Source organism: Coloeus monedula, assembly GCF_965178545.1.
Source record: "Coloeus monedula genome assembly, chromosome: W".
Classification (NCBI taxonomy): Eukaryota; Metazoa; Chordata; class Aves; order Passeriformes; family Corvidae; genus Coloeus; species Coloeus monedula.
This window is the reverse complement of record NC_138821.1, coordinates 9,796,162-9,813,783: the sequence shown is the minus strand read 5'-3', so window position 1 is coordinate 9,813,783 and position 17,622 is coordinate 9,796,162.

Below are 17,622 nucleotides of genomic sequence, written 5' to 3'. Positions count from 1 at the left end.
TCTCCCTGTTGAAACTTCTCATGAAATTACAGCTGCGTCAGCATCTGCCTATCTCAGCGCAGGTGCTTTTGCTCACAAGTACAAGTTGAACCCTCCACCCCCCATGCCTTCATGAAATTACAACGGGTACTCTGATATATCATAGCTTTACAACAGAATTTCAGCTTTAAGCATCCCCTCTTTCTTCTCCCTCAGGTTTTCAGCTCTTCATAGCACTAAAAGGGTTAATCTCATCTAGGCCTTGCAGCTGGAGTGTTGCTTATCGATGTTGGTCACATGATCTCTGCCAGACAGAGGTGCAGCTTCAGCTGAATCTTGGCCGAACTTGGGGGGGGGGGAACCGAGCTGCTCTGGCTGCCCATAGCTGGCTGTGGGGGGGGTTCTGAGGGTAGAACAGGGCCCATCGGCTCTAGGATGGCCATGGCCTGGTCCCCGCACGGGGCCCGCAGCCACCTGTCCCAGCACCAGAAATGAGAGAGAGACTTTGCCTCAGGGTTTACTATTCTTAAATGTGCATCACAGTGGTGGTCACAACTTTAAGTGGCTCAAAGAATTGTCCATATTCAAACTGGCCAGCTGATAGGTTCTGTCAGGTCACAGAGGAAGTTGTAAGCACCCCTTTGCAAGAACATCACTTCCGGGACTATGCTTGCTAACCCATGACAGTAGTCAATTTAGAAAAGATAGGCAGAGAAAGTCTTCACATTCCTGGAGTATCTTATCAGAGAAGAAGAAAACCAGAAACCAGAGAGAAGAATTTATGGAGGGAGCAGAGACAGAATGGAGCCAAGGAAGAAGATAAGGCTGATGGGATGATACACAGAAACTCCAAAGAATTTATGAATCATGCATGATTGTGATGAATATGCAATAAGAGATGTACTTTTAAAGACGATCTTTTGGATGTAGAGGTGTGCCTTTGGATCTCTGCCAAAGCACCCAGCCATAATACCCTTTTTGCTATTGTCTCCTAATTTTCCTTTATTAAACTTTTTTTAAAATTTTACAAAGAGTGAACCTCGTTTTTCACACTGCCAACTTCTGGTTTCCAGCGTGGATTCCAAGAGGAGGCAAGGTCAGACATGTGGATACCTCATGATGAGCCCTTTAAATGCCAGGGCCTCCATGAGCCCTCCCCCAAGGTGGGACTTTTGGTCACTGGGCCACTCAGGAGATGGGTTAGCACCACCTCTGGTGTGTGATTGATTGACAGCTCTTCCAGGCTGGGATACAAGCTCTGGGGCTGGGGGGTATGGTGTGTGTAGCAGGGCACTGCCTCACCTAGGCAAGGCCCGACCTGCCCCACCTCCTCCTCACACACACATACACACACACATCACAAAATGTCTCAAGACATCAATCTTTTCCAGTCTGCTAGAAGCTTCCTCCATATCTGGCAGAGCCAATGCCATCCGGCTCCAAGATGGACGTGACACTGATCAAGGCTGGGCCAATTAAAAATGGTGGTAAGGCCTCCATGATAACATACTTAGGAACAAAGAAAAAACAAAAAAGTTGTTGCGCAGTTGTAATTGTATCCAGAGAAGAGTGGGGTGAGAACATCTGAGAAGAACAACTATGTAGACACCAAGATTAGTGCAGAAGGAGGGAGATGAGGTGCTCCAGGCACCAGGGCTGGGATTCCTCTGCAGCCTGAGGTGAAGACCATGGTGAAGTAGGCTGTCCTCCTGCAGCCCATGGAGGTCCATGGGGATGCAGAGATGCACCTGCACTCTGTGGAGGGAGGGGTGGGGGAAGGTGTTTTAAGGGTTTATTTTACTTCTCATTATCCTGCTCTGATTTTGTAAGTAATAAATTCAATTCATATTTCTAATTTGAGCCTGTTTTGGCTGTGATGGCTTTTGATGAGTGATCTCTCCCGGGCCTTATCTCAACTCATGAACGCTTCCTCATATTTTCTCTCCCCGTCCATCTTACAGGGGGGAGTGAGAGAGCAGCTTAAGTGAGTCCAGAGGAGGGTCATGAAGGTTAACAGGCAACCAGAGCGCTTCCCCTATGAGGACAGGCTGAGAAAGCTGGAGTTATTTAGCCTCGAGAAAAAAAGGAAAAGTTCCAGGGATCCTTTCTTTTCTTAAAGGGGGCCTACAGGAAAGATGGGGAGGGTCTCTTTATCAGGGAGTCTGGTAATAGGACAATGGGGGTAACAGTTTTAAAATGAAAGAGGGTAGATTTAGATTAGATATTAGGAAGAAATTCCTTCCTGTGAGGGTGGTGAGGCCCTGGTATAGGTTGCCCAGAGAAGCTGTGGCTGCCCCATCCCTGGAAGTGTTCAAGGCCAGGTTGGATGGGGCTTTGAGACAACTGATCTAGTGGAAAGTGTCCCTGCCCATGGCAGGCTGATTGAAACTAGATGATCTTTAAGGTCCCTTCCAGCACAAACCATTCTGTGATTCTATGATTCTATCTTTTACAAATTGTCTTTCTTCTTCTAGAGGAAGATGATACAGCTTACTATCTTGTCTGTGCTGAAGGCTTCCAGCACATAGGAATACTTCTTAAACAGAAGGATGTAAAGATAAAAATAATCTATTTTTCCAACTGCTTTAGAGAGGCACCTGTAAGAGCACCTGGTGAAATCAGGAGAGAGAGTAATAAGCATTTTAGCATGCTCTAAAAGTATTATTATAATATTATATATTATAAATACAATATACATTATATATAATTAAATATATAGTCTAAAATACATTATTTAGAGATCTTGTGGTTGGAGGCTCAAAAATATTTTCTTTTTCAGATCATAAACATCATCTTGGACTTAATAGATGGGTATGGTGATTCTTCTCTACTTAGGACCTTTCTTCTCAAAGCAGGGTTGCTAATGTGGATATAAAGGATGCATTTGCAGTACTCTTTGAAAAAAAAAAAATTGCCACAGTATTTGAAAATCAGGTTGTGGTAGCAGTTTGTTTTCTTGTTTTGGGATGGCTTTGGGTTTTTTTTCAAAGAGGTACTGTAAGTACACCCTCGAAGTTAATGCTTCAACATTTTTCTTCTCTTGGAAGTAGACATATTTTTCAGAAAGGGCAAATTTGACCTGAAAATAATGTCTCTGTATAGAAGTGTGTCACTGAAGAATATCGGACACAGCATACTGATCCCAAAAGACAATATCTATACCTCCACAGAGACTTTTGGTAGAATTAGAACATTTAGATGTTACTGCATAAGCCTAAATGACAATTTTCCTAAAATACAGATAATTTCAGGAGCAATTTGATTTCCCATTTCAGTGAATAAAGACATCCCCACGAAAACTGCACTAAGTCACTTGGAGGACTTGCTGTTCTTAGAGGAGCTCATTCTGGGATGGACTTCTTCTTCCCTAGTTTTTATCAGCTACTGATATACTGTTTCTTGCAAATATCATTTCCTATGTGGATGCACCAGTCATTTTTAGTTGTTCCCCACCGCTTCATTAGCCTCTCAGCCAAATTCTGGTAGCAGTAGTGTTTAAAACCCTTGGAATTGTTGCCCTGGGGCATACAGTGTAAGGTTTCAAGCAATTAATAAACACATGAGCTATTGGATAAAATACTTTTTTATATCCTTATTTTCTGAATCTTTTTGTAAAATGTTGAAAACCTGGTCTTTTACAGTGAAGCAACTTTCAAATCACACAGACTTGTTGAAGGCACATTTTGTTTCCAAAAAAGTGAATTTTCCACCTTAAACTAGTGTCCTAATACTTTTTAGCTATAAATCTTCTGCATGACAGAAAAACAGTTATACACCCTATATTTTATTCTAGTTCCTTTAAAAAAGTGATTTTTTTCCTGTTTTCTAAAAAATAGAAAGGAAGTTTATTGATTTCACAGAGGTGACATCAACCTTATGAACAGTTGGTATCTCTACTTCCATAGAATGAAACTAAAATGGAGTTAATTTTTTGGTTCAGTTTTGGTTTTTTCTTTTTTTTTTTTTTTTTTTTTGGTTATATGGGAAGACATAGGAAGGTACAAAATTTTAATTTTTAGAATAGTGAAGGCATCCAGATCCTCTAGGAGAAAACATGACACTATGGTAAAATCTTTAGACCTTTCTGTGCTCTTGCTGCTGTTCATGTAGATGTGAATATATAAAAGTGGGTGTGTATGCCTGGTGGAAAACTCTAATTTAGAGGAAAATAAAATCTTTAGAGATAAGAAGTTGGAAAATATGACTCAACAGCATTAGTTTTCAGTTTCCTACACTTCACAGAAGCTCTTCTGAAATTCATTTGCAGTAAATATTTTTATTCCTCCCTTTCCATTTTTTTTGGTTTTGCTTTCCAGTCTCTAAGGACTACTGACAAGCTAACAAAATGGTACTGATTCAGTGTTCACCTTTGTATTGGGTTGACCCTGAGTTGATGGACAGTCTTTAAGACCAATTACGCTTCTCACAATTTACATATTTAAACCTCACAGAAAGGCGGGACTTCCCCTTTTGGTCGGAGCTCGCCTGCTGGAAGGTGGGGGGGGGGGGCTCCGAGCCTCCCGGCCCCGCCGGGCCGGACCGGGGCCACTGCCCCTTTCCCCCTTTCCCAATGCTGCGGCACGGACCCTGGGTGGCTGGGGGGGACTGCCTCAGAGCCGCAGGCAGCTAAAACCAGCCATGGACTGCTCACAGCTGGACCCATCCAGCGCGGCTTCTGGGGACCGGCGGGTCCCTCTCCTCTCCATGCGGAGCCGGCAGAGTCAACGGGAGCTGGCAGAGCCTCCTGTCTGCAGCCAGCACACTTCGTGCTGAACTGAAGAGGACAACACACAGCCAGCAGCACAAAGGGAGTGAGGCTTTCCCCACCGTGAAGCCCGAACAAGAACACTCTTCAGCATGGCAGCTTCAGAGTCAGAGAGAAAGAGAAGTGAGTCACGTGGGACGGAGCTGGAAATGGCGACGGGAGAAAAGAGGGCGGTGCCGCGATTCTGGCGTGCAGCTTAAAAAACCTTCTTGCATGCCGTGGTAAGAAACTGTAATACCACAAACTGTTTGTCTCTTTAATCCATTTGAAGAACATGGGGGGATGGAGTATCTTCGTGTGCCTGTGAAGATTGTGAAGAATGCCGATGCCAGGCTATATAGTAGTAAGAGGCTGCTAGAGACTTGTGGCGAAGGAAAAGCTTTTGTGTGCAGGCCAAAAGAACTTATCCTTAAAAAGATGAATAACCCCATGAGATGGCCCATGTTTTGTAGTGTGAAGGAACTGTGAGATTTTTCATGGGAGAGATGTTCTACACACAGCAGATTGATTGTTTCCGGGCGGATCTGCTGTTAGTGGCAGTTTGGGAACCACGTGCAACTGAAGGAAAACCCCTTTTTTCCCTTAAGCATAAGAGAGAGACTTTTCAAGAACTGGAACACTGACTAACATCCCATGTTCTGTTATCCCTTGTGTGAGCTAGGTAAAAGGAGAGAAGTGCTGGAGGGGGGGGGGGGGATTTGCTTTAATTTTGTTTTGTTATTGTCTCTTTACTTTTAATTCTATTAGTAACAAAACTCTTTCATTGTACTGCAACTGTTTAAGGTTTGTGCCTGCTTTGCTTTTCTCCCAATTCTTATCTCACAGAAGGAAAATAAGTAAGTAATGAATATTTTGAACCAAAACCACTACATTTAATTGGTGTTTCTGCCTGGTTTCGAACTCAACCCGCTACACCTTAGATAAGATGACCTTCTATGGTTATGAATATTGAATACTTTTGCATCAGAGTGGCACAGACCAGTAGAAGTTATAAACAGTTTATGCAAAGTTACGTGATGATAGTTTGTAATTGACTCAAGAAATATCATTAGTAGCCATTACTGTCTGAACAGTTTAAAGTCACTTTCCTTTTCAATTTAAAATTAAATGGTTGCTTGTTGCAAAAAGATCCTATTGTTTTCTAAACTATGTACAGTCTTAAACTTTATTTGTATGCTTGGGATCTGGTCTGACTTGAAGAACAGCTGATGTAAATCATTGCCTAAATTATGTACCAGAATATTGAGCCTGTCATCCAATTGGTAGAAAGTGCTATCTCCTCCCACATATCTCAAAATTGAGTTATATTTATAATGCATCTGCTGCTGCTGCAAGAGTGAAGGGTGTGGAAGGTATCTTTTCAGCTTTATACCGGCTAGCGCTTGTATTTCAATGCCTTAGAAAGCCTCGAGCAGCCTTGAGAGGTAGCACGGGCAATCTAGCACTTTAGTAGCTCTAAAATCGGTACCTGTATCAGCTGCAAAGCAAATACCATCAGCAGAAGCAAAGAGGGAGAAATATAGCTCCCTGCTCGCTCCGTTCCCTGCAGTTAGAAGCTTTCAAATGAGACAGATAATGAGAGATGTTCACAGGAAAGTAGTTGAGCTGAGAGAGAGGGCGGAGCCTCCCCTCGACCATCTTTTATTCGGAGAAGGGGAAAGGGGAGGACTGGGGGCGGACCCGGGGTGAGCGGCCAATCAGACACTGCTAAAGAGTTCGAGTTACATTTGGTTTTGCCCGCGCTTAGAACAAAGGAGCTCGGAGCACATGGGCAGGAGCACGTGTCTTTGGGAGGGGGAGGGGAAGCTCAGAACAGGCAGCAACAGAAGGGTATGCTTTGAGATGTATAAATGATTATTCCCAATCTAACTGTTACATAGGACAGCTATATTAGGAATCTCGGAATGTCTCCCAATTAAAGAAGGAAGACATGTAAAACTGACTAATCCCTTAATTTAAATTGTGAGGAATTGAAGTTGTTGGGGTTTAGGATTTGTCCTTTTGTTCCTTTCTTTCATGGAATTTTTTCCCATGTGTTGCTAAGGAACCATAATGACCGGGTACTTAAGAGAGACAAAAGAAGTGGCCAAGCTCAGGGGAGGAGGGCATCTGGCTGCACTTCTCTTATCTGAGGGTTTCTCTCCGCGGGGCAGAAATACCTCGAGAATTGGGCTGGGAAAAGAAGGGGCTGGGGCAGCTGCTAGCTCTCTTGCGCTCTTCGAATTCGGAGGGTGTGATAAACAGCTATTATAGCACTGGCTTTCGCAGGCAGTGAAATGTAAGAATTATTATGTATTAGAATATGTTAGGAAATATTATGTGCATGTTAAGAATAACTTTACTATGCAGCTATTTACTAGTTAACATTATAACTAGGGTTACAGTTACAAGCTGATTATATAGCTTGAGTTATAAGATACCTATATAATTTGAATTATAACTTTCTATACAATGTAATAGCTAGTATATGGTTAACTAATCGCTTTATGCTTAAATAAACAGAAAGCCAGGTGGATAATCTCAAAAATAGACAAGTATAGCTAGATAAGAGGAGCAGCAGGATGTGCTAATGAGAAAGGAATTCAAACCGGTTGGACCCAGAAAGACCTAGGAACACCATAACTGCGCATGCTCCAAAGGCAAAGTTGAAAAGTTCAGAACAAGGAAGAACTCAAGCCTTCATCAGAGAAGACGCCCGAAGACCCCCACAATCATAATACGCATGCCCTAAAAAGCGGGTCGGGGGAGGGACTATGTTAATCCCTTCTAAAAAATTGTAAATTTGTTCTCAGAAAAAAACTATGCATATGCATTGTAGTTTACTAATATGCATGATGTTAAAGGATACAACTGGGAAGTTTCTGTAAGTGTGCTTGCCTCTGACTATGAGCTAAGCACCCAGTGTTGTCCGTTTGCTTTAAATGACCTTTGTCCCCTATTGTCCCTTATTAAATTTATAAAACCCCAAAAAGAGGCGTGGGTTTCATTTCTCACAATTTGGTAACCCCAACATGATAAATACCTTGTCTCCGTGTGAATCATGCCACAACCGGGCCAGGAGACACTTCAGAGACAGAGAAGTGGGTATTTGCTTTATTTGGCGTGCCAGGTGTGTGGGGATCGCTCCTCCAAACACACACACCTGGGGCTCTCTACAACACAGTATTAAGGGTTAAATTATGAATATTCATCACATTCATTGGGACAGGTGTGGTTATACAAATTATTTATTGGAAGTCATTAATATCATTAGCATATGGGCCACGCATGCGCTGTGTGTCCTGGTGGTCGCACTGGAGGAAAGCCTCTCCTCTTCCTCGGGGGTCTTTCTGATGAAGACCAGTAGTCATCCTCTCAGTGAACTTTTCACTTTTCTCCCTGGGCATGCGTAGTCCTTTGAGGAATGATTCAGCAGTCTCTGAGATGATCCTTGTCCCCTCTATCTTGACAAGATTAGGATGAATTCAGTTTCTCAGGCTTTGTAATTAACATCTTCTGTCTGAACTAACATTTGCTGTCTCCCAATAGTTAACTTGTGCTTACATGAGTTAGTTATTGACTGCCCCTTCTTCACGTGATCTTAGGGAGTTGCGAGCAAAAGGCCTGCCCCACCAATTTACTTGGGTCTCGGCTTCTCCTGGAGGTACTGGAGATTGCAGGTTAACACCTCGAGGACAAGAAGGGGCACTTAAAGCAAACAGTGCGGATCGAAAGACCCCCCCTTCTTTTGAAAGGATCCTCAAAGGCTCCCTAAACTGCCGTAAAAAGCCCATTAAAAAGCCCAACAGGAAAAAGAACTTGTAAGTACTGTTTTTGCAGGGGCGGATGGGGGATTTCCTGGTGTGTGTGTTAGATGTAGGCTAGACAGTCCGGACTTACGAAGCGAGTGAGGAGTCTTTCTAGCTGCGGTTCCGTACCTCTGTGAGGAGATGGCTGGCAAAGAGACAAAGCAAAAGATAAAGAGTGATTGATCCCCTGGGGTAACTGGGATGAGGTTAAATCCTACAGAGACAGGAAGTGTAGCATTGAAGGGTAGGAAGACTCCCAGGGAGGGATACTGGATAGGATCCCTAATATAGTGCCGACTTCGGGTGGGGGAAGCCATGCAGACAATCAATGTGATTGGTAAAGCAAGCTTCGTTTATTAGCAATACAGAGGCACTTGTATTGAATACAAGCTTATCAGTTCTTTAATTAGTTTAAACAAAAGCACATTCTTACTTCTATATAATTGGGTTAGATAAAAGACTACATTTGGCAAGCTTTATGTTTTGTCTTGAGAGATCAAAGTTTTTCCTCCCTTCTCATGGTCAGCACATCTTTATCAGAACAGCACTGTACCTCCTAAAAACTCCCTTTTTGTTCTCAGGCTTGTTTCTCATGCAGGCATTTTCTCATGCAGGCCTTTGCTTGCAGGCTTTTGCTTTGTACAGTTCTGTTATTGATTTGTTCCCTTTATCAATAATTCATGTCCCTGATCCTCTAACCATTCTGCAACAATAGAGAAAGGAGTAGTCTCGGGTAATAAGGGAGCAAAAGGATTTCCTAGGTGGTCCACTCAGAAATATAGGACAAGAATAAGATTCCCCAAGTAAAAAAAGGATGCCAAATTGAGGGGTAGGATTGGCAAAGGGTGCGTGGTAATACCAGAGAAATTAAATTGAGAATTCAGTATCCTAGAGATGGGAAGTAGAGCATTGAAGGTTAAGAAAATATCCTAGAAATCCTATACCCAAAGTATTTGAAGTTGTGTGCTGGTTTGGCCAAATTTAGAAATATATCCTCTGATAGAAGGCAGGTTACAACCAGCCCTCCCCCACCAGGTTCGGGAAAAAGAAACTTTTTCCTCGAAGGAAAGAGAGAAAAACTATTTATTTAACAAACACACAGGAAAGGGATAATACTGCTAAATAATAAAATCTCTCGCTGTGGAGAAAAACCTGGGGAAATGTTAGAGTCCTCCGTTTGGTCTCCCTCCTCCTTGGAGCTGGGACTTGGCCCAGAGCCAGGCCCTCTGTGCTCAGTGGAAAGTCCTCCCGATGTGTTCTGATACTGAAGCAGTCCAGCAGAGAAGAAGGGAAAAAAATCAGAGTCCCAGGAAAAACAAAGTTCAACTCTCTGGAGGAAAAGGAGCTGAAAAACTGGCTGAAAGCTGGCTGGAAAGCAAGCAAGCTGGGTGCTTCCCTTGCTCTTGCTCTGCAGAAGCAGACAGGTTTTATCTCTGTGTCCTCGGAACATGAAAACAAACTGCTTTGAAAAAGTACACTTTTCTCTCTCCCCCATTTTAGGCTCAGTTTAGAGGCATAGAAAGGCATATATACTAATTTCTGGGCATAGTGCAGTGATAGGGAATACAACATCAAGTCACCCCAAGACAAGTTGGCCAACAACAGCATTCAAGACTTGATTAGAATTTTGTTTGTAGAGTATAAGTGAGTGCTTTTGGTGTTTTATGGTGAGATAAAGGGGAATGAAAGAGGTGAGTGGCCAGCATGGAATGAATGTGCAATCTATCTAGGTGATTGCTGTGAGAAATTAGTAGGGAATTATGAGACTGTTATAGATGCAAAGCAATTGTGAGGCTTTATTTGTGTTGTATAATTTGTGGGTTTGAGGTTTGACCTTGTTATCCAGGGGGAGGTTTACGAAAAGTATTTATTGTGGGTTTGGTGTGTGGAGAGGGGGGAGGTGGTTCCCCAGAGGTGTATAAAAGGTGCAAAGAAAGTGAGTGGAAGGTGCAGAACAAAATAGATTGGCAGAAGGAAGAATAGAGTGGGAGGGGCTGGAGGCCCCAGGGATGAGTAGCTGAGGGTTGAAGGCCCTGAGGTTGAGCCCCAGTTGAAGTGTGTGGAATCCAGAGAACCCCCCTGAAATACCGTGGGGCAAAAGACTAGTAAGTCAAGTCCCAAGGAGGATATAAACAAAGCTATATTGACCAATATTCCTCCAGACAGTCCACTGGGAGTTAAAATAGCAAATTGAGAACATAACACATTGTCGCGGGTTCGGTTTGCAACCGGGCAGAAACACCAATTTAGTGTAGTGGTTTGGTCCAAAATACTCATTACTGTTTATCTGCTGTGAGATAAGAATTAGGAGAAATGCAAAGCAGGCACCAAACTTGAAAGAATATAAAGAAGTTTATTAACAGACCTAAAAGAGGGAAGAAAAAAAAATTATACCACCTTCAGAATTCTCCTCCTCCCCCCACCTTCCTCCCTTCTCCCACTGACAATGTAAAAAGACAACCCTTAAGATGTTCAGTCTGTTTACCACTTCCATAATAACCTTGTTTAGTCCATTTAGAAAGAGAAGTCTCTTCTTGCTCATGCTATGAAAACATTATCACAACGAGACAGCCACCCACTTCCAAATATTGTTCAGTCCATTTAGGAAGAGGAGTCTCTCTGCCTGCGTGTGAGTCCTTTCCCCTGACTTGCAGCTTTTCCCGCAACTGCTTTCGAGGGTCCACTCTTGAAGTTTCTTGGGGTACAAATTTAAGGTTGAGCCGTTCAGAAACAAAAACAGAGGCCCTTCTCCTTCCCTGGGAGCAAAGGGTCTTCCTCATCTTCATCGTTAAGACTATCTCTGGAAGCATCTCTAGGGACTGAGGTTTTCTCCTTTCCCGTTTAGAGCAAAAGTCCTCATCTGGTTCATCTCTCCCTGTCCAAACTTCTCATGAAATTACAGCTGCGTCAGCATCTGCCTATCTCGGCGCAGGTGCTTTTGCTTACGAGTTGAACACTCCACCCCCCATATCTTCATGAAATTACAACAGGATACTCTGATATATCATAGCTTCACAACAGAATTTCAGCTTTAAGCATCTCCTCTCTCTCTCCCCTCAGGTTTTCAGCTCTTCACAGCAGTAAAAGGGTTAATCTCACCTCGGCCTTGCAGCTTTGCAGCTGGAATGTTGGATTTTTCTTATCGCAGTGGAGAGGGGGGGGAGAGCCGAGCCGCTCCGGCTGCCCACGGCAAGGCAGTGGGGGGGCTTCCATGGCTGGAACAGGTCCATGGCTCCAGGATGGCCGTGGCCCGGCCCGGCCTGGCCCAAGCAGGGCCTGGCCGGGCCCGCTGGCCCCCACACGGGGCCCGCAGCCACCTGTCCCAGCGCCGGAAACGAGAGAGAGCTTGGAGGGGGAGTTTGCCTATTCTTAAATGTGGATCACAGAGGTGTTCACAACTTTAAGTGGCTTAGAGAATTGTCCATATTCAAACTGGCCAGCTGATAGGTTCTATCAGTTCCCAGAGGAAACTGTAAGCACCCCTTAGCAAGGACGTCCCTTCCGGGACTATGCTTGCTAACCTATGACACACATGTACAAAAGGGAAAGGTATTTTGTATAAAATCAAGGTTTCTTTTCCATGTGTGTGCTAACAGCTGCTACTGGCTGCTGTGTGTTTGCCAAAAGTTTTCGCTGTCTGTGTTTGTGCCTTTACAGCTGTTAAAGTCTGGGTGGTTGACAGAAGTTTTTACTGTTTACTCTGCTGACAGTTTTAATCCATGTCCCATCCTACTCTGATACCCTATTTCATTTCTTTCATTTTTAAGACCCCAATTCCTTGTTTTGTGTGTGGAATACCATGCCGGTTCGGTGTCCTGTAGTTGTGTGACCCTTGGGTGCATATTGAATATTTTAATTGTAAAAGAATATATTGGAGTCTGTCACACCTCTGATATCCGCTGTGTGCACCATGTTGTGCACGGGGGTTGAGAGCTGATGAAAATAGGATTTGTATTCTTGCTATAAAGTGCAATCACGTACAATTAAAGTTACATAAAAATGAGTAGTTCCAGCAGTAAAGAAATAGACAAAAAGAGCCCTTTAAAGTGTGTTTTAGCCCATTGGAGAGTCAAGAAGCTGTAACGCTAGGGGGAAGCGAGGAGTCCCCAGGCAGGTGCAAAGGAGGACTTTTATTTACAAAAAACCCGGCCTTTTTATGCCGTTAGTCGGTTGTTAGTTTACATAGTTTTAAGGCACAACAAACCAAATTTAACCAACCACCACACACCACGGTGCGGGCACGAGGCATTCACACAACAAGCCTCACTTCCTCTATTCTAGCTGAGTCATTGTCCCACAGTCCATTTCTACTTAGGCTAAGTAAGAGGCCGGAGCCATGATTTTACCAAGCCTTCCCTTTACAAAGCTTTACCTATCAGTCACACTTCCCCCTTCTTTGTTTTTTAAGTGTTGCACAGCTAAAACTGTCTGTGCCCGTATAGCCATTATCTTATTAAGACTGTTATTGATCATTTGTTGCACACAAGATAAAATACATGGGATACATATAATAATCATTAAGAACACACCAAGGATAACTATGCCATACATTTCTAAGCGTTTAAACCATGCCCCAAAGCCAAAGTCGAGGTTCTCAAGCCATGAAGACACCCCCCACCAGTCACCCTCATTATGTTGCTGTAACTGTGTAATGAGCTGCTTCAGATTACTGATCCTCTTATGAATAGACTCTGAATGATCACTTAAGTTCATGCAGCACATGCCGTCAAAATCTTTGCATCCATGGCCTTGAGCCATCAGCAAGAAGTCAATGGCCGCCCTGTTTTGCAGTGTTGCATGTCGCACCGATTTAACGTCCATTAGCATAGCTGAAAGAGCGGCACTAGTGGCGTTAGCTTCCTTTGCAAGCCAGCAGCCAAGCTTGTTTAAAGAAGCCAAAGCGTGAGCAGTACCAATTGCTGGTACTAAACTGGCAGAGATGTGCTCTGCAGTGCTCCAGAAAGTTACTGTCAGATCGCACTTCTCGTTAAGAACCTGCGTGCTGCGCCTAACACAATGCTGTGCTGCAACAATTAGAGCAGTCTGATTTGGATGAAACGAGGTTAGTTGGCCAATGGTGCATGGTCTGCCACCAGCTTTGCCTGGTATACCTTTCCAGACGCGCTCCCCGCATATTAAGAACAAGTCCAAGGGGAGAGCAATAGCGCTGATGCCGGATGTCAGTTGACTTTCCAAGGTTCGATTACAGCACAAGGAAGCATTGCTGAAAATACCTTTAGGAGAGATATCAAAGTTAACACTGTTTATATAAACACCAAACGTACCATCAATGTAAAAGCATAGCGAAGCGTGCAAAGTCCCTAGCGTGTCTAGTTCTTGTGGCTGCGAGGGCAAAGCTGGAAAGTCATGCATCCTTCTCAGATCTTTATGCCATGTCTCATCCTGTCCTGTGGTCTTCCGCCAGGGGTCCTGGCACCACCACATAGGCTGCAATATACCTGGGGCCGTGCAGTTTTGCTGCAGGCTTTCATTATACAGCTTACCAAAGCGTTTCTTGTCAATGGGTACCCCTACCAAGCATGTGCGAAAAGGATCATTAGGAGTTGTCATAGAGATGCGCATAGTATCAGTGTGCGTAGCATTTGCAAGGTTGATCCATACGTTTGCGCCGTCCAGTGTAGGGGGTATGACACTCGCAGTGCCTTCACCGATCAGGATGATGCAACAAATGGTCGCACACACCGTGAAGGACCTGTGGTGACCTGTGGAGACACAAGCATAACCCCTCCCCACTTTAATAAGTCTAAAGGTCCTGCCCACTGCCCTGTTACTGGGTCCTTTACCATCACCGGAGGCCTGGGACGAGCCTTTGTATCAAAAGAATATTGCCTTTTGCATGCTGTTTGGCCAGCTTCATCTCGATTCAGGAAATTGAGAACATACAGGGCTTTTGCTAATCTATCATGTGGGCACTCCAACTCCCCCTTCTTTTATTTGTGAAGCATAGTTTTCAGTGTTCCGTGGGCACGTTCAACAATTGCCTGACCAGTGGGAGAGTGAGGGAGACACCCCACTGCTGTAAGAACTGGTGAGTCCGCTCAGAAGCATAAGCAGGGCCACTGTCAGTCTTTATAGTGTCTGGGAGGCCCAAAGTAGCAAAACATGTGAGCCAGTGTCGAGTAACATCACGAGTCTTTTCTCCTGTGTGAGCAGTTGCGATCAAAAAACCTGAGAAAGTGTCAACAGTTACATGAACATACTTTAAAAGACCAAATTCTGGAACATGAGGGTTGGGGTTTTAAGAGGTCTAGTTTTTTTTTCTGTTAGAGGGATTTTCCCCCATTCTGTTACTAAGACGACAAATCGCTGGGTGCTTAAGAGAAAACAAAAGACCTGGCTACCCTTTTGTTTCACCTGCGTGTGGGGTCAGTTCGCTCTCGGCCTTTAGGAGAGAGAAGCTGCTGGTTCTTTGCAGCCGCTTTTTCTTTCTGCGGAGAAAGATCCCAGGATCCCCGGCCCACCTTCCCTGCCCCACTGGAGGCCGGGCTGTGGCCGCCCTGCCCCGCCGCTGATTCGAGCCTCCTCTGCTTCGTAGCCGTGCTCGCCCTGCCTGCCCAGACCTCCGGGGGGTTCCCCGCTTGGATATATTGTGTCTGCCACCCGGGATTTGTGCTCAGCCTGTTGCTCCAGCCTGCTGCTCCAGCCTGCCATTCCAGCCTGCCGTTCCAGCCTGCTGTTCCCGAAGGTCTGCCGGACACTGGGGCCAGCTGTCTGGGGGTTTGTGAAGACTTTGTTCCATCCTTCCCCGGGACCCCAGGCCAATGCTCCCCGAGCTCACTCTGGAGTGCCCCCTGCAGCCGCGGGGAAACCATCGCACCTGCCCTGCTCACCGGGAGCCGCCAGCGCCCCTGCCGGCTGCGAGCAGAATTGCACCCAAGGGGAAAGAACCTGACAGCCGAGAAGGCTGGGACTGGGTTTGTGATTGTTTGCTGTTACTGCCATAGTTACTGTTGTTTGTTTGACTGGTTATATATATAATAGTAAAGAACTGTTATTCCTATTTCCCACATCTTTGCCTAAAAGCCCTTGATTTCAAAATTATAATAACTCAGAGGGAAAGGGGTTACATCTGCCACTTCAAGGGAGGCTTCTGCCTTCCTTAGCAGACACCTGTCTTTCAAAACCAAGACAATGAGTAACATCAGTTTGCCAGACAGAATTAGCAGTTAGGCCTCGAGGATTGACACCTTCTGCTAAAGGAGCAGGAGCAATTCCACAGCAAGTGGAGCAGTAAAGCAGAATGTCTCGAGCTTGCGAGGCAGTCAATTGGAATTGCTTTCGTAAAGAGCATGCATTCTGATGAAAGAAGTCATGAGACAGCTTAGCCTGAGCAAACTTGTTAGGCACAATATTTGGCATGACAGTAAGATCAGCATAAGTATTTCCTTCCATGATAGGTCCAGGTAAACCTGTATGAGAATGGATGTGAAGCACATAAATGTCATGCTGCCGGTTGTTTATCAAAAGCCACAGTGTACGCAGCTCTGCAAATAAAACTGGGTTATCAACATATCACAAGTATGAAGATTCCAAACAAACAACTACATTAGCAGCATATGCAGAATCAGTTACAATGTTGAGTGGCTCTTGTGAAAACAACTGAAAAGCATAGCGGATAGTGGCTAACTCTAGGATTTGCACTGAAGCATTTTGCACTGTCAGAACCCTTTTATGCCATCGGGCATAGTCACCCTCACGCCATACTACGGCAGCTTTGCTGGTTCTGCTGGATGCATCTGTAAAAACTGTCATTCCGTTGACAGGAGTCATGCTGCAGCAGTGTTTTGCATATAAGGGGAGGCTACCCACCTCCATCCACAGGCGATGGGAAGGGTAGTGGATAGATAATTGTCCTGAAAAGTCTGCAAGTGCAATCTGAAAGTTAGTGTCCTCTGACAACAACCATGACAAGTTTTCTTTGTTTGCAGGTACACAGATTACATGTGGATCATGGCCATTGAGCGTCTGCAGCCGCTCATGGCCTTTCATGATTAACTGCGCAAACATGTCATGGATAGTCCATACAGTTTTTGTTGTCATGTGAGGTAAAAATAGCCACTCCAGCACATGCAAGGGATCACTGTCATCAGGAAACCACTGAAACAAGACAGCAAAGGGTTGAAACTTGCTAGCCACTATAGCAAGAGAAACGGGTTCATCAGGGTCCCATCTCCAGCCCTGACAACTTTCCAGAGACTGAGCACAACGATCTAGGGTTTTTTTAGCCTCAGAAGTCAGCTGTCAGGGAGAAATGAGATTAGGATCACCCCTAAGCAAAGCAAACGGGGAGCAAAAGCTCTGTGGATAAACCTAGAATGGGGCATAACCAGTTCAAGGAACCTAACAATTTCTGCAAATCATTCAAGGTCAGGTTATCCTTAGAAAGCTTTACAGGCTGAGGGCAGATAGTCTGCTGAGTAATTTTCCACCCTAGGTGATGCCACGGGGCCTGCTGCTGCACTTTCTCAGGTGCAACGACCAAGCCAGATGCTTGAATTGCCTGAATGACAGCCACCTGTATGGAACACAAAACAGAATGATCTTTAGCTGCAAGTAAAATATCATCCATGTAGTGGTACACAGTCGCTTCAGGAAATTGGCTCCGGACAGGTTGCAGAGTAAGGTCCACCACTCTCTGGCATATAGTTGGGCTGTTGCACATGCCTTGGGGCAAAAGTGTCCAGTGATACCTTTTCATTGGCTCTGCATGGTTCAGGGTGGGCACTGAAAAAGCGAAACGAGGTGCATCATCAGGGTGCAAGGGAATGGTAAAAAAGCAGTCTTTTAAGTCTATGACAACGAGGGGCCAATCGAGAGGTATTATCGCAGGAGAGGGAAGTCCAGGTTGCAAGGCACCCATGGGTTCAATGACCACATTTACGGCGCGCAAGTCATGCAACAGTCACCATTCACCACTTTTCTTGGGAATGCAGAATACAGGAGTGTTCCAAGGGCTAGAGGATGGCTGTATGTGTCCAAGAGACAGCTGTTCATCTACAAGCTACTGTAGGTTCTGTAGCTGTTCCTGATGTAGGGGCCATTGAGAGACTCAGACAGGGTCATCAGTCC